Source organism: Rhineura floridana, chromosome 14 (genome assembly GCF_030035675.1).
Source record: "Rhineura floridana isolate rRhiFlo1 chromosome 14, rRhiFlo1.hap2, whole genome shotgun sequence".
Classification (NCBI taxonomy): Eukaryota; Metazoa; Chordata; class Lepidosauria; order Squamata; family Rhineuridae; genus Rhineura; species Rhineura floridana.
In genome coordinates this window covers 29,286,982-29,314,554 of record NC_084493.1, presented here as the reverse complement: position 1 = coordinate 29,314,554, position 27,573 = coordinate 29,286,982, and the positions used below count along the sequence as shown (strand labels likewise).

Sequence of the window (27,573 nt, the reverse complement as noted above, 5' to 3'; positions counted from 1 at the left end):
GAAGCGCACTGTGCGATTCTGAAATGACAATGGCCAAATATGTACAGCTACTATTATTGGAAAGAATTCCAGGAATGTCAAATCAGAAGTAATTCCATTGGTCAGCCAAGAGGCAGGCCATCGCTCAGCGCACCACTGGGATCTAAATATTACTCCAAAACCAATTCCCCCAGCGGCATCAGAATGCACCTGCAATTCGGCTTCCAATAACAATTCCTGTCGCCAAAAGGAAAGGCCGTTGAATTCTGTCAGGAATTCAAGCCACATGTGCAAATCCGCTCTCATTCCTGCTGTAATACGCAGAAAATGAAAACGAGAGCGAACACCCTTCATGGCGTCACATAGCCGCCTGAGAAATGCACGACCAGGGGAAATAACTTTGGAAGCAAAAACTAAATGTCCTACCAGCTCCTGCAATTGACCCAGTGTAAGTTTCTTTAATACAAGCACTGATCGAAGCAGTTGCCGCAGTGCAACCAACTTATCCAACGGCAAACGGGATGACTGCGCTACCGTATCCAACTGGATCCCTAAGAAAATAAGGGAAGTAGCAGGGCCCTCAGACTTCTCAGGAGCTAATGGAACTCCCAATTCCTCAGTTAAAGAGGTGAAGGATTGCATTAAATAGAGGCAGTGAGAAGTCCCAGCTGGCCCAACAAATAAGAAATCATCAAGGTAATGAGCAGAGAAGGAGGAGGAAGCTTTGCTCTGCAGTGCCCATTCCAGAAGCGTGCTGAATGCTTCAAAAGCAGCACAAGACACAGAACAACCCATTGGCATTGCCCTATCTACATATAACTGCCCCTGAAATTTAAAACCCAATAAATCTACATCATCAGGGTGCACAGGCAGGAGGCGAAAAGCGGATTTTATATCACACTTTGCCATTAAAGCACCCCTGCCAGCCCTCCTAACTACTCTCACTGCCTCGTCAAAAGAAGTATACTTAACTGACGCATGTAATGGCGAAATGCCATCATTAACAGAGGCACCTTTCGGGTAAGATAAGTTATGAATAAGCCGGTATTCACCAACCTGCTTCTTAGGCACAATACCTAATGGGGAAATCCTCAAATTTCTCAAAGGAGGACAAGGAAAAGGGCCGGAAATACGATCAGCACTTATCTCCTTATTAAGCTTAGCTAACACAACAGACGCTAAATGGCTGAGGGCTGATTGACTACTGATGTAGCAATCCGTGGACCCTCAAAGGGAATACGAAAACCATCAGTAAAACCTTGCAGTATGAAACTAGCAGCCTGTCTATCAGGGTAAAACTCTAACAGCTTAGCCAAAGGAGCCAGCTTGACCGGGCTACTGGCCTTGCGACGTACTGCCGCTGTTGCCAGAACCGCGTTTGGGCTGGTGATGCTCCCCTGTGCCCTGGCGAGCCGTACGTGCACGCTGACAGGAGGAACTAGGGTGGTTGCCACCACACATTGCACAGGCGTGTCTGAACCTACAAGGACGTCTGAGGCATCTGCCAGTACTGTTGAATGCCCAGCAGACTTGCTGGGATTGAACCCAGTGCCCGCCTTGGCTGAAACCAAAGGCGGCAGTCTGCGCTCGTGCTAACAAATGCCCACTATCAGCTCTATCGCCCAAGGTGGGCCTGGCGGGGGTCATAGATCGCAGCCAAAGACCGGCATGCTCAACATCCCAATGGAGGGTGGGATCCAATGCCGCCCTCTGCCTGAAATTCTCGTCATACCGAAGCCAAGCGGTGCCAGAGAATTCACAGAAAGCTCGATGAACAATGTCCTGATACTTTATCATGGACAAAGCTCTAGATGGATATGCCTGAGTCATAACCCCCATATAAATTGTATAGGCATTCAACCAATTAGGCGAGATGCGATCGACCCTCCACTTAATAGCGGCCTCACGCTCCTTAACCTCCTGACCATCCTTAGGTTTTGTTTCGTTTTCCCGAAACAGGAGAGAAAACAAATCGATGTACTCTCCACGCCAAATTTTTTCCTTGGTTCCTAACAATAAATGGTCCCCTAAAGGAAGAGATGTGTCACCCTGTGGATAAATTCCTTGAGGAAGGGGCAAGTAAGCGGGCGCCAGAGAGGAAGAATTGGCAGACGGCTGCCAAGGAGATACTGCAGCAGCAGGCCAAGGGAGCTGTGGGTGCTGAGGCACCAACACCCCCCCATAAAAACAGCAGGGTGCGTAGAATCACCCAGCACCTGGAAACCTGCAGCTGGGGTATCCTGAAGAAGGGGACTGCAGGCATGTACTTGTGTAGCGTGAGGGTGTAATTGTTGCCCACCTGTATAAGCTGTAGGAGAAGCAACGACTGGCAGCATGGTGAACCCTGGAGACCCAGGAGTGAACGTGGCGGGCGCTGGAGGAACAGGCATCTGTACATCCCGACACTCAAATTCAGGCAAGGTAAGATTCGTGGGCGGAACAGCAGGCAAACCAACTGGAGGAGTATGCACCGAAGACCCCTCCATGGGCGTAGCATCTTCAAGCACACCAACTCTAGAAACCAAGTCAGCGAGAAGACGAGATTTAGTCATTTTGGAAGCTAACCTAGCAGATTTCTTACCCACTGGTCCGGAACTTGGACCCACATCGACATCCTGAGTCTGCCTGCGTTCCCTTTCCAGCGCTTCAACTCTAGCCACCAAGGCACGGATGGTCCCCAAATCCTCCTCTTCGTCAGAAGATTGATGCTGCATTGAAGGAGGGCGCTTGGTGGCCTGCTTCAGCACACGAACCCCTTTCTTCTGTTGCACCTTCTTGGGAGGCATGGTCAAAAGACCGGGATAAACAATTACACAATTAACAAAGTTTATACACCACCAAATATGTACAAAATTCTGCAATTTAACCAACTAACACAATTGCCAATTATAATAGAAAATCGAAAATTAAAATTATTTTAATTTTATGCTAATTAAATTTATTTATATATATTTTATTTATTTTATTATTATTATTGGTTAATTATATAAATTAATTATTATTTATTATTTGATAATGAGTAATAGAATTAATACTATACTATAAACTATGGGGGGGCGGGAAAAAGGAAAAAAGGAGGGGGGTGTTGAATTTCAATCAGCTAATTATAGTTAAAAAGCAACAACTGTAGAATAACTAGCAATACACACAAAATTGAAATATAATAAGTAAAACTATTAAATTAAATAAACGGGACTTCAGATAAATTAAAAGATCAACGAGCAAAATGCTATATGACAGCAATTACACAGAGAGAAACGGAAGTAAAAGGGGGTTAGACGAGGACAAAAACGAAACTAAGGCAAGAACAAAGAATTAAATTCTAAATTAACACAGGAACGACTACTCCACAAACTAAACTCCAAAATTGGGACCAAAGAAATTAAGAGAACTGAGGCTTTAGTAACTGAAGAGAGGGGGGGGTGGTAACGAACGGGAAAAAAGCCACTAGGCGTGCGGGCGGGCGCCTGCCGCCCAGCTGATCAGCGGGGAGGGAAATTCAAATCGGGTAAGAGATTGAAGGATTACAACGATCAAATATAACTTAGAATAAATAGAACAATCACACCAATACGCCGACGGAGCCACGGGAAGCACGAACCAACCGCATATGCCGCGAGGCAAAAAAGGCATTAACGAGAAGAAGAAGCAGCCTTTCATATGCTGCTCCAACACCCTTCCTGATTGGGTGAACGATCTCACGTGACTTGAAAATGTTTATATCGCGAGCATTCACGAGTCCTCCCTTTAATAATGGCGGCGGCAAATCCGTCCCTAAAAGGAACGACATTCCCATATATCACTGAATGTAATGGCAATAGTAGTGACATAAACAGCTAGCAAAATTAAAATTACACCTTTGAATTACAATATCATACGCACAGCTCAAATTCTTGCTCTTATTACTAATGGGAGTTAATTATCTTGCATATCCCCATAGTAAATTTTCAGATACTTTCAGACCCTCAGCAATTTTCAAGTGGTCTACGTAGAAGAAAGGTTTGGGAAACCCTGGAATAAGACACCTGCTTATGTCCCTATGGCTGCTCTCTCCCCTCATTTAGGGGCCTGGGATGCTTGCGTGTGGACACACCTCCTTACAATTATGGAAAGTGATTTTATTTATTTATTTATTTATTTATTGAATTTTTATACCGCCCCACTAGCATAGCTCTCTGGGCGGTGTACAACCATTACAATAAATACAATAGAATCACACAGAACAATACAAAAAATATAAATGCAAATCCACAATCTAAAACCAATTAAAACATGTTTAAGAAAAGCTAAAATGCCTGATAAAATAGGAAGGTTTTGACTTGGCGCCGAAAGGATAACAATGTCGGCGCCAAGCACACTTCTTCGGAAAGACTATTCCACAGTCCGGGGGCCACCACTGAGAAGGCCCTAGTTCTTGTTACCATCCTCCGAGCCTCTCTATGAGTCGGAACTCGGAGGAGGGCCTTCGATGTTGAGCATAGTGTATGGACAGATTCATATCGGGAGAGGCGTTCCGAAAGGTATTGTGGTCCCGCGCCGTATAAGGCTTTATAGGTTAAAACCAACACTTTGAATCTGGCCCCGAAGCATATAGGTAGCCAGTGCAAGCGGGCCAGAACAGGTGTTATGTGTTCAGACCGGCTGGTCCTCGTTATTAGTCTGGCCGCCGCATTTTGCACCAGCTGTAGCTTCCGAACCGTCTTCAAAGGCAGCCCTATGTAGAGCGCATTGCAGTAGTCCAATCGAGAGGTTACCAGAGCATGAACAACTGAGGTGAGATCTTCTCTGTTCAGATAGGGACGTAGCTGGGCCACCAACCGATGTTGGTAGAACGCATTTTGTGCCACCGAGGCTACTTGAGCCTTGAGTGACAGAGAAGGATCTAAGAGTATTCCCAGACTACGAACCTGCTCTTTCAGGGGGAGTGTAATCCCATCGAGAACAGGATTCTTAATAATAAGTCTCCAGACACAAAGTTACATAGGTATTTATCAGTTGTTTAGTAGAAAATTCAGAACTGCAGAGTCCCTTCATGATAGTTACAGCCACATACACCCTTTTTTGCTCCTGGATTAAGAATGAGATCTTTGTTAATGCATTCTCTCACAACAACAAACATCTCTAGGAGCCAATCAGCATGAAAGTGGAGAGCGTTAGCAACTGAGAAGAGTCTTCTCATTGGCTGACTTACCTCCTTTCACTCTGATTGGCTCCAATCTGCAGAAAAGGCAAGGAAGCATATTAGAAGACTCTTCTCAGTGACTAACACACTCCCTTTTCATGCTGACTGTAGGATGCTTGGAGACATAGGGACCCTGCTCCCAAAAAAGCAGAGGGACTAAGATCCCCTGGGCGACTACCCTCCTGGTGCTTATGGACATGACCGTAATATATTTTGTGACGTGCAAGTTCGATATTATTTATTAAGTGTATTTAGGATTACACTGATGGCATTCCCAAATCTGTACTTTCACACAAACTTTGGTTTTCCATAACACAATGTTTGTCCAAGCCTCCACACTTGGGGGGGGGCACTACTTGCACACCCCTTCCATAAGCACATCAAAGTTGGATACACACCTGAACCAAGACCCAGACAACAGTGCACTCAAAACAAAAAGGTAATTACAGTGGCTGAGTAGATCTTGTACAGTGGTTATACTGACTAGGCAGCCACTGTCCTTCACATTTTACAAAATATTTTTCCTATATAAAGATTAAATTTCTGTGTATGAAAAAGTAATATATGAAGTGGTCTCAATAGTGAGAAAAGTAAACAAGTGAATGGTGATCCAAATGTTTTTCATTCTCACGTTATGAAGCTAGCTGCCAGATGATGTATCACCTTCCCTACACATGCAGCGTAGACTGAAAAAACAGCACCCAAGCCACCATTCAATACGTGCACGTGTTCTTTCCAACATAAATCTACAGGTCTCAAAAAGTAATGTGTGACAAAGTCCTCAAACACCTTATAACATGCCTCAGACACAGTCTCTTGTTCTACCAGCATGCCTTCACACCATCACTTTGTCAAAACATAAGGATAGGTAAATTGCTTTTAGGGAGGTTCACAATTATGATTTCCTATTTATTTAATCTAAAAATATTTAAAATACATAAAAACAGCCAGGGGAAGATATTGGAGAAATATAAAATAAATACAAATTAAAAAAGGGGGGGGGAGGTGAAGAGACCTTAAATGTGCTACTCACCATCTCTCAGCCTATCCTCCCCTCAGGATGAAAACAATGGAGAACCATGACCACCCCCAGGAAGAAGGGCACACTTAAAATGTAGAGGAAAAAAGCATCTACAACCATAGTGTGAAATCAAATACTTATTGGGACACAGTATGAAGAAATATTTATATAAACATGACTCTCAAATATGTTTATGAATTACACAATCTGTAAATATATTTATAGTGCAATCCGATGTTTGTCTACTCAGAAGCAAGTCCCAATGTATTCAATGGGGCTTACTCAAACTGGGAAGTGTGCTGAGAACTACAGCCTCAAGTGATAAGGAACTTGTTCTTTTAAGTTGAGACCTTATCCCAGTCTGAGTCTGTGTTGGAACTTCTTTTTAATATGTTTTTAAGCCTTTTCTTTTTTTAAAAGCTTTTAAAAAATATTTTCAAAGATGTTTTAATATATTTTAAAGTCTGTTTTTATGATGTTTTAAAGTGCTTTTAGTGCTTTTGTTTGCCGCCCTGGGCTCCTACTGGGAGGAAGTGCAGGATATAAATCAAATAATAAATAAATAAACTTCATTCACCCAACCCAAAATTCAGAATCATGCCTCTTTAGGCTGTTTTCCAACTGTTTATTCTTGCTTTATGGTTATTGGATTTTAAATGGCTTTATTTCTTGTTGTGAGCTGCCTTGGTTTCCAACCCCACCTCACAGGGTTGTTGGAAAGACTACACACACACACACACTGCAGATGTATAAATACATACAGCCCATATAATAGTTTATTGTCAAACCAGTTGGTCATTGCAGAAAAATCAGTTTTTAAAAAATCAGTATTCGTTTCCTACAGAATAAAAACTGTAATACCTAAGTAACTGCCTACTTGCTTTAAAATAGGACTGGAGGAGGGAGAGACAGAAAGAGAACACAATTCTTTTTTACATTCACTCCAAAGTCCCATTGATTTTCAGCACATTCATAACCATGTCTACTCAAAAGTAAATCCTATTGAATTCAATGGGATTTACTCTGGACATATGGGATTAGCAATGTTTTTACCCCCACAAAAGCAAGTATTGGGAAGGTTTTGAAAACACTGCCCAGGATCTGACTCCTACACACAAGAGGGGAAAAAACTGAAATGTATATACTTACCCAATTTATGAGATTTTCAGATAAACGGGGGGGGGGGGAACCACCATTTTCTGGCCTTGCAATGAGGTTTACTAGACACTGCCACAGGTCAAACAAACACTTCACTGATTGGCTGCAATCCTGAACGGGCGGGGTTAAAGCTACGAAGTGCTATACAGTAGTTTAAAAAAAGATTTAAAGGGGGCGGCTGATGTTTTTATGTATATCTTGAGAACCGGACCACCTAGAAACTTAATTTTTTTTAAATTAAAGCTGAGACTCACCCCCCTCTGATGGTGTCACCTGGTGTACTCCGCACCCCCCGCTTAATGCCACTAGGGGGCGGCTGACATTTTTATGTATATCTCGAGAACCGGACCACCTAGAAACTTAATTTTTTTAAAAATTAAAGCTGAGAGTCACCCCCCTCTGATGGTGTCACCCGGTGCGGTCCGCACCCCCCCCACACCCCTAGTGATGCCCCTGTAGTAACACATCCATTAGTTTAGTGATGCACTGACATAATTTTATACACCTTTGTCATCTCCCTGTAGTCTTTTTGTTTTTATAAGCTAAAAAGCCCAAAATGCCATTCACTTGGATACTTTGGCACCAATCAGACATAGCATAGTTAGTGTCCAACTAACATGGTCCATTAGCTTAAGGATTTCCAATTGCACAATTGTACTTTCCCCTTCTCCTTCACCCACGGATGCCCCATGCCTTCCCCAAGTCTGCTCTGGAAAGTTGGGGAGGACCCCTAGAATAGATTTAGGGGGTGTTCTGGAGAGACAGGGAAAATCCCATTGTGCAAGCATAAATCCTTGCACTAACAGGACTGTGACTTAGCACTTGTTTGGGTATAACCCACAGAAATGTGGCTTATTGCAGGGCGCTTGAAGAATAGGAATAATCCTATTTGTATATCACTTAACAAAAGGGTGGGGAGCCACAGGTCCAGCCCTCTCTGTGATACATTTTTCTTCTCTAAGCTTTAGAAGAAACTCACATTTCTATACTTCCAAGATTATTTTCTTGCTTGCTTGACCCCCGCCCTCACTTCCCCGGTAGTAACTGAAAACAGAAGAATTTGGCAATTGTGCCATATTGCAGATGACTAATAGGTTGTCTTATTCATACAGAGAACTGAGAACATTAGTTTTTTTAAAAAAAATCCAGATTTGTATGTGAAGCAAAGAAGTGCTGTTATGTTCAAAAGGGGTGAAAGATATGCTTTTTGCCATCTCCATTGGCCCTGTTTTGTCCCAGAAAAACTTTTTCCCTATGCAGTAGCAAATCCAGGAGTTGGGAGTTTTCCTGCTCTGAATAAAGGTAGAGCTGAATCTAAATTTCTCATTTTCTTCTGGAAAAATATCTGATATTTCTTTCTCACTCCTCCCCTGAAAAAGAAGGCCACTTTGCAGAATTTTCTCTGAATATTATCCATCTTTGTGTGTGTGTGGCAACTGGTATTCCCCCAAACACACACACTGCCCTACCCAAAGTTGAAGAATTCAGAATCAGACTCAGCTATGGCTTTTTCTCTTTTTATTAAAGTAATAGATACATCCAAAGCAGTTCACCTCATTTACCTAACTACTCTTTCTAGGAACTTAAGTCTATTCTAACACTGACTAAGCATAACTTTGTGACTCTAAGATGTTGACTCAGCAACTGAGGCTTGGCTTACACACGCAAACTATGATTCTGCCTCAGCTTAATCTGTTGAATTTCCCTCCTCCAGCACCTCCGAGTGCAGTGCAAAGGTGGTTTGAACTCAGCTTCCCCCTCCGATGGGGGGGGCTGTTAGCTGTCAGTTCAGGTGTGGGAAGCTGGGCAGCGCTTGGCTGGGAAATGTCTGACATGCAAGGTGGAGGGGACTCAGGAGCTCAGGGGGCTGAGCTGTCAAACAAAGGGACTGGGATGCTCTGTGAGTCCATCCTGTTGTCTGCCCTCTCCCCAGGTTCCCAGTCCAAGTCCTCATCCTCTGTTTTGCCCTCATCTATCTGCCCCCTCCTTGCATGACACACACACACACACATCCCTGAAACCCACAATGATCCTAGGGTAGGGGTGGGGAACTTTTGGCCTCCAGATATTGCTGAACTATAACTCACATAGAGTTACCAGGTCTCTGTTTTCTGGCCGGAGTCTCCGTTTTTGGGGGGGGGGCTCCGACTCTCCGGCTAGCACCCCTTAATCTCCGGACTCTCAGCTTCAATTAAAAAAAAAGTTTCTAGGTGGTCTGGTTCTGGAGATATACACCAAAACATCAGCTGCCCTCTCACGACTGTTTAATCTATTTAACTGATATGACGCTGAAGATGGTTCCTAGTTCCCAGTTCCTTATTTGCTTGAAAGTTCAGAACACTAAAAAAGAAGAGTTGACAACTACAGCAACTTCAAACCAAACTTAACATGTCTCTGAACCCCAAAGTATATGTTGGGGTACCCTGTATGATATATCACTGTGATCAGGGGACTCTCCCCTTCAAGAGTAACAATACATTTATGCAATCAAAATCAACAGGCTTCTGATATTATCATAAATACATAATGATGTCATAAAATCATAAAAAATAAGTAACTGGGGGTGCCCACCCCAAACTCTGCTCTGGGCCAGGACAAATCATATACCCCAGGAAAGGGGAGGGTGTCCTCTATGAGATGCCACTGCGTCCCGCCTGGCCCAGGGCTTCTGCTGGGCACAGGGCACAGAAGAGGGCATCTATACAAAATCAAAGCAGAAAAAGACATACAGGAAAAATAAGTAATTGGGGGTGCCCACCCCAAAATCTGCTCTGGGCCAGAACAAATCATACACCCCATGAAAGGGGAGGGTGTCCTCTATGAGATGCCACTGCGTCCCACCTGGCCCAGAGTTTGTGCTGGGTGCAGGGGAAGTATGAGGGCATCTGCATGGAAGTATGAGGGCATCTATGCAGACAGAAATGGTAGAGAATCTTCTTACTCTTACTCACTTCTCAGACCTCTTTCTGAAGTGAAGGGTCAAATCTGTAAAGAAGGTTGGAGCAGCCACATTAAAAGATAAGGGCAGGGCATTGCAGGCAGGGGGTTGCCAACCCTGCTTAGATATGGATGTCTTTGTAGAGGATCCCTAGTCAAGCTTTATCAACAGCACAATCCAAACTATATCTACTCAGAAGTAAGTCCTGTTGATTTCTATGGGGGCTTAGTCCCTTAGTACGTGTGTTTAGAATTGCAGCCTTCAGGGGCATCCATCTTTACTCCTGAATGCTCCCATCTAACATCTCCACAACACTAGGCTCCTTTCTTCCTACAGTGGCCTTCTGGTGACTGGCCTGGCCTGAAGGCACTTAAACCCTTCTTGCCGAAAGCAAGTAGGCTAGATTAAATGTTCCCTACCCAGGCTCCATCTTTTAGCTATGATGTCTAGTTTAATTTCCACTCAGATATTTTTTTTAATTGTATGCTCCAAGCAACTGTGATTGATGCTTAATGTATCATGCTTAATGACATCACTTGGGCCTGCCCCGTGACATCACTCGGGCCCGCCCCTAAAATCTCAGGTTTTGGGATGTTTCTGACCTGGCAACCCTAAACTCACATGAACTCCAACAAGCATGGCCAATGTTCTCAACTGTAGTTCAGCAACATCTTGAGGACCAAAGGTTCCCCACACCTGTCCTAGGCCATTGTGGAAGAAGTAACATTGTGGCCGGGCTGCCAACACAATTACTGCTGTCACTTTCAGTAGTTGTGGGACAAAGAGAGAGAGAGAGAGAGAGTGATCCCTATTGCCACTGCTAATGGTAAATCCAATCCCTGAGAAAGCATTGGAGAAGTTCTCCAGGGGGAGATATTCAGGGAAATGGGCTTCCCCTCCCCCAATTTCTCTACCAAATAGTGTGGAGGAATTTTGAGAAGCAATTGGCACAAACCTCTAGTTACTGAGTCCTATCTAAGTACAATAGACATGGAGACTTGAACTAATAGAGCACTATTATTAGCAGTTCATCTGTTGGCATAATAATACTGTACATATGTGTACATTCATATTTACCATATATGCATCCCTCTGTAATCTTCCAGACACTATGCAATGCGGTGATAGGAAACCTGTGGCCCTCTAGATGTTTTTGGACTATAGCTCCCATTATCCCTGACTATTGGCCATTCTGGCTCAGTCTGATGGGAATTGGCATCCAACAACATCCCTGATGTAATGGCATTGTGTCATAAAGTCCTGAACCTCTAACAGATATAAATAGAATAATCTCTTGATGTATCTGCCTCTCAGTAAAGTTGTGGTTTTTAAAATGGTGCCCTTGAAAGCACAACTACAAATTCAATAGAGGGCAACACAGACAATGATTGGTATAGAAAAGAAGTCATATGAGGAATGGGTGAAGGAACCAGAGAACCAAAGACTGAGGGTGGCCCTGACAACACTCTAATACCCAACAGCAGGACTCTCTCAAATGGCCTTAATTTTCATAGGGGAAATTTCAGTTGAGTAGTACAAAACATGTCTTGATGGTAAGAGTGATTCATCTTTGGATCTAATGACCTAGAGGACTGCTGGGCTCTTTCTCACTGGATGTGTTTATTTAGAGGCTGTACAGCCTTCTGTTGGGGATGTTCTAGCTCCTAATTTCTTGCACTGAGCATGACATTAGACCAGAAGGGTGTCAAGGTACCCTCCAACTCTATGATTATATGATTCATCTATGGAAAGATTGGTAATGATAGACCTCCCTGAAAGACAACATGCCCATTACTACTCATCGATGAGTGAGTGAGTGAGTGAGTGTGTGTGTGTGTGTGTGTGTGTGTGTGTGTGTGTGTGTGTGTGTGTGTGTGTGAGAGAGAGAGAGAGAGAGAGAGAGAGAGAGAGAGAGAGAGATTCTTTTCCTACCAAGTCAGGCTCTGGCACCTTAACCTCTGTCATCATCACCAATGTTGTTACCACTGTAAGCTTGTCTTGCATTGAGGGTGCAGTCTAGGCAGCAGTTCCAGTGTGCCTGAACACCCAGTTAGCTGACCCCGAGGACCAGTCCTTGCTCACCAGGTCCTATAAAGCCTGGCCTTGGGGCTTGCTGAACTACTTGTGCCTTGAGCGAGGATATTGCTTGCTCCCTTGGATCTTAACGCCTGCCTGCTATTTTTGCTTTCATAATCCTCTGCAGCTGTATTGGAACTCAACCTCTGCCATAACTTTCATAACTTTCTGCTGCGATTGGCAGCCAGATCTGTCTCTCTCCCCCACACACACACACCCTGGTCTCGAATCTCAACAGAACCCTTTCCCTACTGAAAATGATCCACCACCCTAACTGCATTTCAGGACTCACATCATGGTCCAGAGCTTGGAAAAGTTACTTTTTTGAACTACAACTCCCATCAGCCCAATCCAGTGGCCATGCTGGCTGGGGCTGATGGGAGCTGTAGTTCAAAAAAGTAACTTTTCCAAGCTCTGGACTGGTTGCAGCCATACAAGAAGCAAGCTAGTCTTTTCACACACCATTATAACAGAGGTAGCCAATGTGGTATCTCCTAGATATTGTTGGACCCCAGCTCCCAACATCCCTGACCATTGGGCATGATAACTGGGGTTCATGGGAGTTGGATCCCAACACCTTCTGCATCTGGAGGGTCCTTGTGCTATAAGATGTTTCATCACCACATAGTATTCTGTGTTTTTCACATGTCCCTCTTGTCTGAGACTTGGGAAATTATTGAGAGGTACTCTCCATTCCTAAAACATGGGTGTCAAATGTTTGATCCTTTGAATGAGCTATTTGCCTTATCCTCACCCCCTTTGTTCTTTCACAGGTTTCTTCACTATACAGAAGGCCCTTGGCAGATTTCTGTCACTGGTAAGTGCTATGGAATCTCTTCTTTTTCCCAGTTAGAATGGTGTGCTGATGTTGCACCTCTGCATAGCTTCACCATATATCTTAGTAAAATAGTGGGCAGATTAAAACAGTCTTTTGCTACGTGGTGATCCTAACACAGGTTTGCAAAACTGGTCACCCATCAAGCCAAATGTGTCTCACTAGCCCCATATGGTGGTCCCTAACAGGCTTAATTATAATTACTTGTAAGGAATAATTTAAAACAATAGCAAAGAAAATGTCCTTCGTACCTGGAAGGCCACAATAGTGGGATGAAATTGGCTTGTTGTGTGGGTGAGTCACAAGCTGTGCAGATGGTCTGCTCTAACCATGTGGAGGGCCAGTTGCTGGTGGCAAACAATGTCATTAGGAAACACTCTTGGATTACCAAAAACTGCCTTTGACATTCATCCTGGAAATGGCAAACACGGATAGGTCTGCATTCTTTGTAATGGTGTGGGGCACTCCATTTCACTCAGAAACACTGGTGCAGATGATTTTGTCATGCTTAACAGGTGGATGGTAGCTGATTTGAATATTCCAAAGAAAACCTTGATTTCAGTAGATGTATTTGTTACCTGGAAAGCAAAGGAGAAATGGGTTGGATCTCCCCCCCCCCTTTTTTTTTTTTGGAGGACTGGTACTTGAATCCAGAGAAGTTTCTGCAGGTACATTTGGTAGGGCCGTGAGCTTGCCCGATGCTTCAATCAGGTAGTGAGGACTGGGAGCTAAGGGGTGAGGCCTGGTAGATCAGAGAGGATCTGAGTTGGGGGGGCAAAGTTTAGCAGGACCTAGTGGGGGCACAGAATGGCTAATAAGGGGAAGAGGCCTAGTTGTGTGCGGTATATTAGGGTAGAGTCTGATGGATGTGGGTGGGTGAAATGAATGGGAAAACCTCTCAAGCAAAAATTAGGTTCACTCCTTGGTTGTGGTCCATCACCCTTTCCATGAGAAGGAGGGTAACACCCTGAAATGTCAGGTCAGACTCTTAAGACCTAGCAACACCATCAATAGGTGAATTTAGCATTCTAATCATAATTCAAGTCCTTGAATTCATCCCTCAGATTTAGGTCTGCCTTGATTCTAGATTTACACATTATTATGTGGGACTCTTTCAATGGAAATGTGTTATTTTTATAATGCAGTTCTTTAATTGTTGTATTTATTAGTACTAAAGGTTATAAGTAGTTTGTCATGTATCTGTTTCTATTTCTGATTTGCTAGCACAGGGCTATAAACTAATTGCAGTCCTAGTTAACAGCAGCATATGTTAGGTGCTGAAGTACCTGGGATCTATCCAACTTTATTTATGCCTAGGGTGCTCAGAATATGAGGATGCCTTATAAGGAGGCACAGAAGGAGACTGGCCTGCTATCTGATATGCAGGTTTGGGTGCAGGGAATCTTTGCTCTGTTTAATTTATACACTGTTTTCCAACAGTGGACTGATCCCAGAGTGGCTCACGATGAACATCAAATATCCATACACGACATTAAAAAAATGCAAAACATATTAACACCTTCAAACAGAAGAAACTCAGCAATGAAATGATCCGATAAAACATGAAAGCAAAATTAGCAGTAACAAAGAAAGAAGTAACCCACCTCAGTTGCTATTGCTGGTCTTGCACAACAATCCAATTTCCGAGAGCCAGTTTAGTGTAGCAGTGAAAATGTTGGACCAGGACTGGATTCAATTCCCTCACTTAACCACAAAGCTCACTGGGTAACATTTGGCCAGCCACCATCTCTCAGTCTAACTTACCTCACAGGGTTGTTGGGAGGATGAAACAGAAGGGGGGGAGAACTATATATACTCCCTTGAGCTCCTTGAAGGAAAGGTGGGATATAGTAAGTCAGTAAGCAAATAAATCAGGTGTGGGGAACCCCTGGCCCAGATGTTGCTGAACTACAACTCCTATCACCTCCAGCAAGCATGGCCAATGGCTAGGGATGATGGGAGTTGTGGTTCAGCAACTTCTGGATGGCCAGAGGTTCTCCACACCTGCAATAAAGAAATAATGTTGGGATCTTAGGGAGAAACAGGGTGTAGGTGGTGATGGGAACCTCTCATCAGGATAGACATCTTGCCCCTGGCTCAACCATCTCTTCTCCAAGGAAGCTCTGGCAGCAACAAAGGGAGATGCTGGACAGTGGTAATGATGGTAACTCCCTTTCACCAGCCTCCCAGATATTCCTCTCAGATGCTGGCATCACCACACCTTTTCAGTGAAGCTGCTAATGCCAGTATCGATGTGGAAGCAGCATCATTCAAGCATGCAGTTCCCCCACCTGAGGTCTGAAGGTGGTGCACTCCAGGGACAGGATCGCCATGTCACCTGCCATTTCTGTGGAACTGAACTGCTCAGAGGTGTTTGGGATGGCTGCAGACTTCTACTGGGCAAGATCTATTTGTTGCTTTGGCTTTGGGGAGGCCCAAGTCTTGACCACATCAAAGAAACATAATAGAACAAAGTCTGAGAACCTTTTCACTAGGCTTATTGGTTCATCCACTGTTGAGAGTTGACAACGTAATTGGTTACCACTCAGCAACCTGTTCTGTTCTGCTCTTTGAAAGCAAGGAGGAACCCTATCAAATGTCTAATTACCTTGTTATATAGCCCAATCTGAGATAGATTCTCCATGGATTAATCAGACTGACTCATGATTAAGGGTGGAGGAATCTGCCAATTTTATTTCCTCTCATTTTTCCAATCTTCAGTTCAGTTCTCAGTTTGTGATATTTTAGTTCACATTTTTCTTAACATACAAATTTTTGCATATACTTTTGCTCAATCTATACATTTTGTAAGCTGTTTTCTCTAACAGAATGTACATTAATATGTTGTTTTCACTAATATAAGCATTTTATGCATGTCCCCCCATTTGTACACATTATTTGGTTAGAATTTTGAAGAATATGTGTGTTTCAGTTTGTCTATGGTTTTAGGGAGTGTGAATTAGGTAGATTTGCATTAAAATGTGAACTAAATTAAAATCCTTCCTACTCATAAAATCCTCATAATTTGTACAGGAGGTGGAACAGAGTTTCTCAATCTTTAGCCTCCAAGGAGGTGAAAAGACCACTAGAAGGATATAGAGCTGTCTGTATGCAGTTGTATGCTAATAGTACTGCTCATTTGAAATTTAAATTCTGCACATTTGTGCATTAGTTAGGTTTAGGTTTATTACATTCATATAATGCTTCCCACTAAAAAGGTCCCAAAGTGATTTACAGTTATTCCAGTTGGCTGTAAAGATTCACATGCTGATGATGTCACAATGCTATCTCATGTGATGATGTCACAGATGGCCATAAAACAAAGGTGGGTTGCTATATTGAATTGAATTTGTCTCACTTCCCACAATTGAATAAGATATTTATCTACCCCATTAAGTAAGCGGATATTGATAAATGGAAAAGTACCCAAATGGTGAGGGCCCTGGAGACTAAGTACAATAAGGAAAAGTTGAAGGAGTTGGGTATGTTTAGACTAGAGAAGAAATTATAAAGAGGTGATATAATATCCACCAAGTATTTGAAGTGCTGTCTAGAGATGTGAATGCCCGGGGGGGGGGTCCAGAAAATTCAAGAAAACAGTCCCACCCCCTTTTTTTTCATTTTTCCAATTTTTTTGAAAAAACAAAACAACTGTTTCAGAATTTTTGAAATGATGTTTCCGTTTCCCTCCCCCCTCTGGGCTTTCATTTCTCTAGGCCAGCCTATCCCAACCAGTGTGCCTCCAGATGTTGCTGGACTACAATTCCCATCTTTCCTGACCATTGGCAATGCTGGCTGAGGCTGATGGGAGTTGTGGTCCAACAACATCTGGAGGCACACTGGTTGGGAAAGGCTGCTCTAGGCTGTCACATAAGTGATGGAGCAGATTTGGTTTCCATTGCGCAAGACGGTAGGACCCAAACCAGTGAGTTCAAATTCCAAGAGAAAAGTTTTAGGAAGAACTTTCTAATAATAAGAGCTATTTGATGGTGGAACATCCAATGGTGGTGGGCTTTCCTTGATTAGAAGCTTTTAAGTAGAGGCTGGATGGTGACTTCTCAGGGATGCTCTAGGAGATTTCCTTCATTGGCCAGGGGTTGGGCTAGATAAGCTTTCGAGGTCACTTCCAAATCTATAATTTACTTGATACTGTTTGGTCCATACTCAGCCTCTTTCTTCTTTGTTCTTCTGTGCACCATTTTCCTTCATCTACTTTGCCCTCACTTTCTTTGTCCTCATTTGGTTATTCTCTCCTTTATTTCAGTTGGCTATGATGACCCACTTGGTATGGTTCAAGGGTCAGGGACATTTTTCAGCCAAAGAATCACATTTCGTTCTGGGTGATATTTGGGGGGGTTGCATGCCAGTGAGTGGGGTCAGAGGTGAAAGTAGGTAGTGTAATTAATGTGAACTGTACCTTTGCACATAGGCTAGTTTGAACACCCACATATACCTCTCGGTCCTCCATTCAGGCAGGCAAGAGGCTTGATCAGAGTTCAGCCAGGCAAAAACACTTGAGGAGGGTGTGATGGGCAGTGAGGGATGGGAGGAAGGGCAGGATACAAATTTAATAAATAAATAAATAAATAATAAATATGGCTGAATTGCCAAACGCCTATCCTGGGCAGGCACCAAGCAAATTAGTTCAAAATTTCAAAAGGCAATGAACACACTGGTCGTAAAAATGTTAACTGATTTATTGAAGCAAAGCTGTGTACATTGAACTGTCGTTTGCTGGCAATAAAACACTAAAACATAACTAATGGCTAATGTGTCCCTTCCTCCCCCTATCTTTGCACTTATCTTACGTTTGCCTCGCTGGCTGGAAGCCCTTTGAACAGCCACAGCAAGGATTCTTGTTTGAGACTCTGCTTTCTGTTTCTGCTTGAAGCTTGGTCTTGAGGCTCCTTGAGACTTATCTTGATGTTACTTTAAAGCTTAATCTCTCTGATCTAGGGGTCCTCAATTTATACCCAAAAGGCCCCCTGGGAAGGGGCACCTTATACCTATGAGATCATTATCTTCCCAGCACCCAGGTTGCTGAGTTCTCACACAGGTGACTTTTGTTTCTCTCTCCTAACCCTGGATGTGCTACAGTTGTGACATTCATTCCCAGCTTTCCCTTCATGTGCATGGCTGCTTTGTTTTGACTACCGGGTGTCTCTCTGACTCTTGTTTACATAAGCCAGATGAGAACATTGACAAACCAATTAAGCTCACTGTCCCTTCTCAGCTTGAGAAAGCCATAAACAAGCCCACCTGGGCAAGCAGGAGTATGAGACAAGCTGGATTGTTTTGATTAATTGAACAACTTTCTCAACCCCTGTTTTTGAACATAGGCAGAGTGAAATAACTTCTTTCTCAGCTTATTATAACCAATGTCAGAAAGCCTATGCTTTAAACTCTCCAGACTCCAATACTATGACAGTGTGCAAAAGCAATAAGCACCCCAATAAATCAGGGGTATGAGACATGGGACAGGGGGAATGGGGCATGCCATACTAAGCCTCCTTGGCCCTCACATCTAGATTCCTCTGGAAATATGTGTCACTACAGTGGCCTGGAGAGAGATGGTATGGCTGGGGCATTTGACTCCTGGGCCTGAGGTTCCTCATCACTGTTATAGCTGAAGAGGGTTCATGACCATCATCACATCAGACACAGAGTTATATAGTATCATCAAGAAAATGATGTGGATCATTATAGATAATTGGTTGGATATCTGAAGTAGGACCACTTGTGAGAAGGTCATTTATGTGGCAAAAGCACTAGGGATAAAATCTGAATCCTGAACTAAATCTGGCTGGTTCAGGCAGATCCAGGCTTCAGTCAAGTCAGGTCGAAACAGCCCTGGATTACCCCGGGTTGAGTTGGAGCAAGCCAGAGCTGGCAGGGGGCGGAGCACTGGGTGGGAAGAGGGAACTTTGGCTGTGTGTGCCTGTGCCCAGCAGGGAAACACACACGCACACACAGTCAAACAGAACGAGACTGAACCCTCCACTCGCTAGCTGGTGAGCAGAAAGTGCAATCCTGCAGGCTGCATCGATTTGCTTCATTCCCTGCAGAGGATACACTGGAGAAGCAGATGCAAGCACGGTTGGATCCTCCAGGTTTTGGGGGAGCTGTGCATAGCACTATAAAATACATGGATTCCTACAGGGGAAAAAGAATATCCCCCATGAATTCAGGTGGGGGGAGCCCATCCCTGCTTTATAATAATGCCTAGATTGAGGAATTTCAGTAATCAATATTAATGTGGTAGTGGTTTCTAACTTTGGTGGTTTTAAAGTGGGGTTTAACTATTTCATGTAGGAAAGTCTTATGGCTGCTAATCCACCACAACTAAATAAAACCTCCATGTTAAAAGGCAGTGTATCCCTCAGTATCACATGTTGGTGGTAGCCCTGATGAGATTTATGATCTGCTTGCTGCTTGGCTAGGGTTGCCATATTCTAGTTCCCACAAATCCGGGCAGGTTAATTTGCATATTATGCAAATTATTTGCATATTAATATTTGGATTGTCCAGTTGTTTAGTTTTTGTGCCTAGGAATTACCACCAAAAACTGGGGAAAGATGTGAGAAATCTTTTTTTTAATAGCAACATTTTCAGCCTTAATGCCTAGACTCTAGGTTCCAACACTATGGAATGTTGATTGATTGATTAAGAGGATTTATATCCTGCCCTTCTGCTGTTAAAAACAGATCTCAGCACAGCTTACAAATATAATAATATAATAAAAACACAAAATAGCAACAAACATAAAGTAAGTCAGGGCAGCAGTATGGTTAACCTTTGCTGGTCATTGACCGAAATAAACTTATTTACATTTTTTAGTATGGTTAACCATTACATATACGATATATTTCAGATATGTGGTGTGTGGAGAAAAGCAAGAAGCCAAAATGTTAGGAAAAGGAGTCTTTCACACCACATGCTCAGTTCTAAATACTGTTGCAGCAAGTTTTACAAATTCCTCCAGTATTCCACTGGTGCAGGCACTCAGACATTCAAAGTATCTGTATGTTTCTTAGGTTTTATAAAAGCAGAGCTTTGCTTAACTCAAAATTTCTTCTCCCTTTGATCAACCACATCTACACAGGTTCCACCTCCATACTCAAAATGAAACTGGGCCTGGAAATGTGCAACAACCCCACACATACCTTGCTAATTAGATTACCAATGCCAGGATGTCTGTCTTATCGACTACTCTCCTGCTGCCCCCCCCCCGGGCATCATGAAAGACCCAGTCCTGGGCTCAGAAAGAAAATAAATATCTGGTCCTCTTCAAAGTACTCATAAGCCTCTTGTTTTAATTAAAATAATAATTATAAATTCTTGCTCTTATCACTAATGGGAGTTAATTACCTTGCATATGCTGCTGTTGCTTCTATGGCTGTAACGGAGAGAGGTTAAAGATAAGTGAAATGCAAATAGGGAAAAAACAACACAAAAGGCAGTAACACTTTCCTAAATGTAATACCATACCAACTACAACAAGATTCCTATGAGTAAGGCAGAAAACTAAGCATCTCACAACCAGTCAGGATTCATAACCAAAAACCAAAAATATGATAAATGAAGAAATATTTATATAAGCATGACTATCAAATATATTTATTATTTACACAAACTGTAAAGATATTTATAGTACAATCCGAGGTTTATTTATTCAGAAGCAAGTCCCGGTGTATTCAGTGGGGCTTACTCAAACAGGGACAGACATGCAACCTCAAGTGATAAGCAACTTCATTCACACAACCCAAAATTCTGAATCATGCCACTTTACGCTGTTTTGAAACTGTTTATACTTGTTTTTATGCGTATTGGATTTTAAATGGCTTTATTTCTTCTTGTAAGCTGCCTTGGTTTCCAACTCTACCTCACAGGGTTGTTGGAAACACTCCATACACGCGTGCGCACACACACTGCAGATGTATAAATACATACAGCCCATATAATAGTTTATTGTCAAACCAGTTGGTCATTGCAGAAAAATCAGTATTAGTTTTTTAAAAATCAGTATTAGTTTCCTACAGAATAAAAACTGCAATACCTAAGTAAGCCCTGCCTACTTGCTTTAAAATAGGACTGAAGAGAAGACAGAAAGAGAACACAAACACAATTCTTTTTTACATTCACTCCAAAGTCCCATTGATTTTCAGCACATTCATAACCATGTCTACTCAAAAGTAAGTCCTATTGAATTCAATGGGATTTACTCTGGGCATATGGGATTAGCATTGCTTTTACAAAAGCAAGTATTGGGAAGGTTTTCAAAACACTGCCCAGGATCTGACTCCTGCACACAAGAGGGAAAAAACCTGAAATGTATATACTTACCCAATTTATGAGATTTTCAAATAAATGGGGGAAATCACCATTTTCTGGCATTGCAATGAGGTTTTCTAGACACTGCCTCAGGTCAACCAAATACAACCCTGGTTTCACTGATTGGCTGCAATCCTGAACAGGCGGGGTTAAAGCTACGAAGTGTTATACAGTACTGTTTAAAGAAAGATTTAACAGTCGGGGGGCTGACGTTTTTATGTATCTCTCGAGAACAGGACCACCTAGAAACTAATTTTTTAAAAAAATTAAAGCTGAGAATCCGGGCCACCTAAGGGGCTAAACGGGCGCCAGGTGGCATGTAAAGAAACCGGGTAAAACCCAGCTAACCGGGCAATATGGCAACCGTATGCTTGGCTAGCCAATGTGTTAACAAGAATGCTGTTCCAGATGGGCCTTTGATTTGATCCAGCATGTCTTATTTCTTTTTTGAAAACTTAAAAAGCACTCATGCTAAATTTGGTTCCCTTTTTACTGTTCAGATTTTTTCGACATGTATTTTAAGCAGTGGAATTAGTTTTATTAATAGCATAAGACAGTGACGATCCATTCTGCTTTACGTTTAAATCCTATATTTATCTTGCAAATGATAATAGGGGGCAGGAAAGGGAAAAGGAAGAGTGTGTGCATTGGGGAAATAATTAACTTCTGGAGTGAATGGAATGGGGCAGTTTGCCTGTTGGCTACAAAAAGGACAATTTGGATGCAGAAACAATATATCCATATATATGTCTACAGTGCATTTTATGTGCTTGTCTCAGGATGAACGCCTTTAGAGAAAAGTAGAAACGGTAACCCACAGGGCAATAGCATAACAAGAAAATCACTGACGTATGCCAAGGAAGGTGATGGTGGTAAGATACAAGAGGGAGACGATTAGTGGTGTTGCTGAAACTGTTAATTTCCTGGCTCAGAATACAATTTTGCCTGCCTCAGGGATGGGGATCCTCCAGGTGTTGTTGGCCATTGATTCCCATCATCCCTCACCAATGGCAATGGTGGCTGATGCTGGTGGGGAATGGAGCAGGTCTCTCCAACCTACCTCATAATGCTCAGATGCAGCTGGTACATTTTTTTTTAAAAAAAACAACTATGGAAACATCTGTTCCATAGTCAGTTCCATCTCTTAAAATGCAATGCTTAGTTGCAATGCAATGTTGTTTATTGTCAAGAGTTTGACTGTCTTCATTAGTGTGAATGGGCCTGTGTTGTGTATATGCTGGAAAACCCGGGTGAGTAATCAGGGATGTAACCAAAGGAGCTGGATGGTCCTTAGTTGTCTGGATTCTCTCTCTTGCCTTGGGAATGTGACACCCCTCAAAGCTTGGGAGGAGGACAGAGAGATGGCTGGTTGGGTAGAAAGAGAAAGGCAGAGGGCAGTGAGCAACTGAAAGCGAAATACCTCAAGGTGCAATTGATCTCTTTGAGGATCTGAAGTAGAACTGAACCTATAGTTGTGCTGCCTGCTGTAGGAGTCTATTTGCTTCCACTATGTGCTGCTTATATATCCATCAACAATTACTGCAAACCTTCAGAGAGTTCACATCTAAAATAAGCTACTTCCTCTGGGCTTCTCATCACTTGAGGAATTGGGGAAGATGTAACAATATAGTCATAACCAGACCTTTGTGCATCATGTCCCAAGCCTGCCCCCTCACTACTCACACTTGACATTGAACCCTTGGTCTTGACAGCTATGGCTGTCTCCATTCACCACTCCACTGGTCTTTTGATCTGCCTATTTTTAGATAATGGTATGGTTAAGGGTCATATACGCTGCAGATGAAAATGAAAGTGAAGACTTTAAATCAATGGAATGGAGTCCCGTTGGATGGGACCAATGATCCATTGAGTCCAACATCCTTTTTTCCAATAGTGGTCATTCAGATGCTTGCTTGAAACCCACCAGGAGGGGCATCAAGGCAGCAGCCATACTACCTCTGAACCTGAAGATACTATATGGCTATCATGGTTAATAGATATCCCCCCCCCCCGATTTTTGTCTAATTCTTGTTTCATGGAACATGATCCTAAGCCTTGAACTATTCCCACCTTCTCCTGATGAGATATTGGGTGTGTGTGTGTTTCTGGTTATTTGTATATTTAGTTGTCTTTGGACTGAATTGCAAATGTTGCTGCAAGTGTGATTTGATGAACATTCAGAAGGAACAAAGCTCTGAAGTTCAGCATTTTTACTCCTCTTACATAAGCAATTCACTCTTGTCAGAGACCAGATAAGAGAGGCAGCTGGACTTTTTTCTTTCTTTCTAGCAAAATAATCTATTCAATGACATTTATCTCATCTTCTGTTAACATGTTTTTTCTGGTGTCTTGTTGTTTTCTTAGAGTAATGTTTAATGGAAAATTATTTGCCACATTCAGTGAATGTTTTGATCTGTTGCTTGTTCATGGGCACTTGGAAGACTTGTGCATAGAGCATTCTCATGTCTGTTTGTTGTCACAAAATAGTGGTGTTGGCTGACGTTAGAGAAGGGGGAGGGATTTGTTCAGTCCACTTTTTGCCATGGACTTCTCAGGTCTCAGCCAGGGGAGTCCTAATCAGAGGAGTGGTCATCCGAGGAAGACCAGGAGGCTCTGGCCTTGGAGTCAGCCTAAGGTCCTATGATGAGGTCCAGGATGGGCTATCTGCACATGGGCAAGCTCTGATTCTGACATCAAGGGTGAATAGCCCCTAAGCCCAAGGGAGAGACCCCCAGATGGCGACTCAGCCCATCCAGAGGAGTGCCTGACTACAGGCCTGGACTCCACGGGAGTAAAGGTCTGGCTATAGGTGATCAGTGGGAGTCAGCTGAGGTTTGGGATGTGGTTCAGCAGCTCCAGCATAAAAACCCCAGTGCTAGGCTGGAAGGGCTGCTGGAACAATGTCTATACACCAGCTTGGTACCTGCCCTGTCGAAAGATTGCCTGTGGACCCCGGACCTGCCTCTTGCCTTGCCCCTTAGCTGTGTTGCTTACAGACTGCTTGGCTTCTGACCCCAGACTGTTCTGAGCCCGATTCTTGCCTCACCCTCTTTGTTTTGTGGTAGACTCTGGATTCTGACTTCAGACTGACCCTGAATGCTGCCCTTGTGTTGCCCTCATAGGTTTCTGCTAAGGAGTCTGGTGAGAACAGGATACTCTCAAACTTGCATGCAGATCAGAATGCAACACCCAGCATTCTTTTGAATTGGCAGTGCATTTTCAGTGTGCAAAACCTGTATGTATTTTACATAAAATATCAGTAAAATTATTTACCCAAGAATATGGATTTTACATAAAAGACGAACAAAAATGTGTTTTTTACTGGTGATGCATTGAAAAGTGTGTGTTTTGCATAAACATTGTGCACAAAATGTGTACAAATTGCATGCAATGGGATGGTGATGGGGAATTTAATAAACTTTATTTTTTAGGAATATTGATGAATATTGAATATTGAAGTTATAAGAACTCAATGTGTGAATCAAAGTTGAAAATCTCTTCTCTGTTATTTGTTATGTTGTTTCTTTATGTCACTTGCAAGGTCTCTTCTTGGAATGTTCAGTATGATAGGACAGAAAAACCCTGAAGATTAGATTTCAATGTATAGGACCTTGTTTAAGCAGACTAAGTGTCTCCATCAGGTCAGAAAAACCCAGTTTTGGATGTATTATGTAAAAGAAGTGATGGGCTGGTATTAGAGTTTTTGACTATTATCTGGTTGGCTAGTTTTAAAGTAAGCAGCATCATAACTATGTATTGAGGATGTATAATTTTGGGATTGGAAGATGCTAATTTCTTTGTCCTGAAGGGTATAAATATGTGAACATCAGTGCCATGGGGCAGAGCTCCATCGAACACCATGGGAAACTGACCTTACTAAATTTTCCTTACTAAATAAGGGCCTACCTTTTTGCTACAAGACTGTGTCCTCAACGTCTTCAGGACCTCCGGTCCATTGGACCCCTAAATTCCCTGTCAATGGCACTAGATGGAATGGCATGGAACAGAACTGTGACTGAGTGCCAGCAAGACCAATTTGGATGGAATTAGCTGCTCATCCCATTTCTAATTGACGCCTACAAAATGAACCATCCTGAGCTCCTTCTGGGAGGAGGGGCAGGATATAAATTTAATAAATAAATAACAACAGCATGGGCTTTCTGAATCCCACATACAGGCGGGCCCCACTTATACGGCAGGTTCCATTCTGGACCCCTGCCGTAAAGCGGAAATCACCGTAAAGCGGAACCCCACTGAGTATAATGTGGCGCGTTGCACGAAAATGCCACCAAAATGCCGCAAAAGCTGCAAAATTTGCTTTAAAACAGGGAATGAAAGCCGCCGCATTAGTGGAACGCCAGGAAGCGAAGCGTCGGGAAGCGGGGCCTTACTGTATATTTTCAGCCACATGCTTTGAAAACTTAGGCTGAGTTGAAGAGCAGTGGTGAACATTTTTACAGAAGAAAAGTGCATTTGAGGGGTGCAAACCTCTCCAAGGCCACCAAAGCATAAACACACACACCCTTCTCTTAGCGACTCTTTGCAGCCAGGAAATTCCTCTTGATGCTTCTCTGGCTCCATATTTTCCTCTCCTTTCCTGCATGGACATGGCCAGTCGGGGATCATATAGTGTGCAAGATGATGTTACAACATTGCAAAGCCAATCAGATCAGCTACATGGATGTGTGAAGAGCAGGAGCATCTACCCTCCCCGCCCCCCAAAAAATAATGCCTGGGCAACTGCAGTGCAACTGTGAAAGTCTGGGAATGCATCACACCATTGCCTAGGAAATACGGGGCTGTGTTTCTTTCCCCCTCAATGTGAGCAAAGTTCAGTCATATATGCAGCCTTTCTTCTGAAGGGTCATGGAAATGAGGAGGATTCACAGCTTACAAACAGGTCTGCAAAATTAAAACTGGTGGTTCTGGGGTATCTGCAGATGTTTTTGTCTAAAAGTAGATCTACTCTCAGTTGTAGCTTTGAATCTAGGGAGGGGGAAGTCAACAATTCCTATCAGGATCAATTGAAGACGTCTTCCAGGAGGCAGGAATGTTTTGCGGGGGGGGGGGAGGTCTGCTTGCCTTATGCTTACTCTGATCTAATGGGTCTAGGTAAATAGCTCAGTTGAATTCAGTGGGGTTGGGGAGCAATGGGGGGACCCAGCAGGCAGGGACACACAGATGATCCCATAAAAGACACAGGGGCTGTATTCAACATTCTCTGTTCAGGCCTGTACCTAGCAGTGTGCAGGCTCTTGCGCTACAGACTGGTGAGTTTTAATGTTGCACAAGAGAGGAATCCAATGCAACAGTCGCACTAGCAGAAATTCATTGCACAACAGATTGTGCAACCTGTTATGCAACAGTTAGCAGCAATCTGCTTATGTGTTCTCTTGCACAACAACATTCCACTGGCGCAAAACATTTTGGCAGCAAAGCAAGTATACTGCTAAGCCATGGGAGATGGTGTCTCCATGTCAGTGAAGCAGTAGAATTCACTTTGGGTTTTAGTCTGACCTTCCAAGGAGCTGACCGATGTGCCAAATTGATGTTCACCACCTTGGTCAGCTCCTTGAAAGATCAGACTACAGCCCAGAGAGGATTCCACTGCCCCAGTGACATGGAGCCACTAGCCTCCACTGCTGCTAAGTAACTTTAACTTAGCACTGCATTGGCTACTACAACCCACTGAAATTCTGGCCATAAATATAATGGTGACTGTAGCAGGGAACTGAAAAGAAACAAAATTACCCATTGACAGTTAAAATGAAATCAAATAAAGCCCAGATGAAACAAAAGCCTGTAAAAAGTAGGCACCCCATCTAAAAACAAAATGAAAAGATCCAGCAACTAACCAGGTGGAAATCCTCATGTGAATTTGGCAATTTGCAACCCCAGGGAAAGGATCAGAGAGGGAGGGGCAAGATTAAGATAGCTGGCAATAGCAGTCCTATCTATTCCTATGTGTTGGCACCATGCCCAGATGGCAGGCAGGAGGAAGCAATGCAAGACCCACACACACTGTGGCGCTGCCTAGATCCACACTTTTAAGC

At 43.1% G+C, this 27,573-nt stretch overlaps 1 protein-coding gene across 7 annotated transcripts in view; it reads left to right on the top strand.

The window, feature by feature from the left end:
• LINGO1 (leucine rich repeat and Ig domain containing 1) overlaps positions 1-27,573 on the top strand; it is a 1,021,808-nt gene that overhangs the window by 344,934 nt on the left and 649,301 nt on the right. For 5 of the 7 annotated variants that reach the window (XM_061595341.1, XM_061595342.1, XM_061595346.1 and 2 more), the window contains one exon: positions 13,128-13,171. The exons of 1 other annotated variant lie outside the window; for it this stretch is intronic. The gene's annotated coding sequence lies outside the window, so the exon portion shown is untranslated. Of the gene's footprint in view, positions 1-13,127; positions 13,172-15,371; positions 15,944-27,573 lie in introns of those variants that run through there. One more of the 7 variants, XR_009758984.1, reaches the window with a different exon arrangement.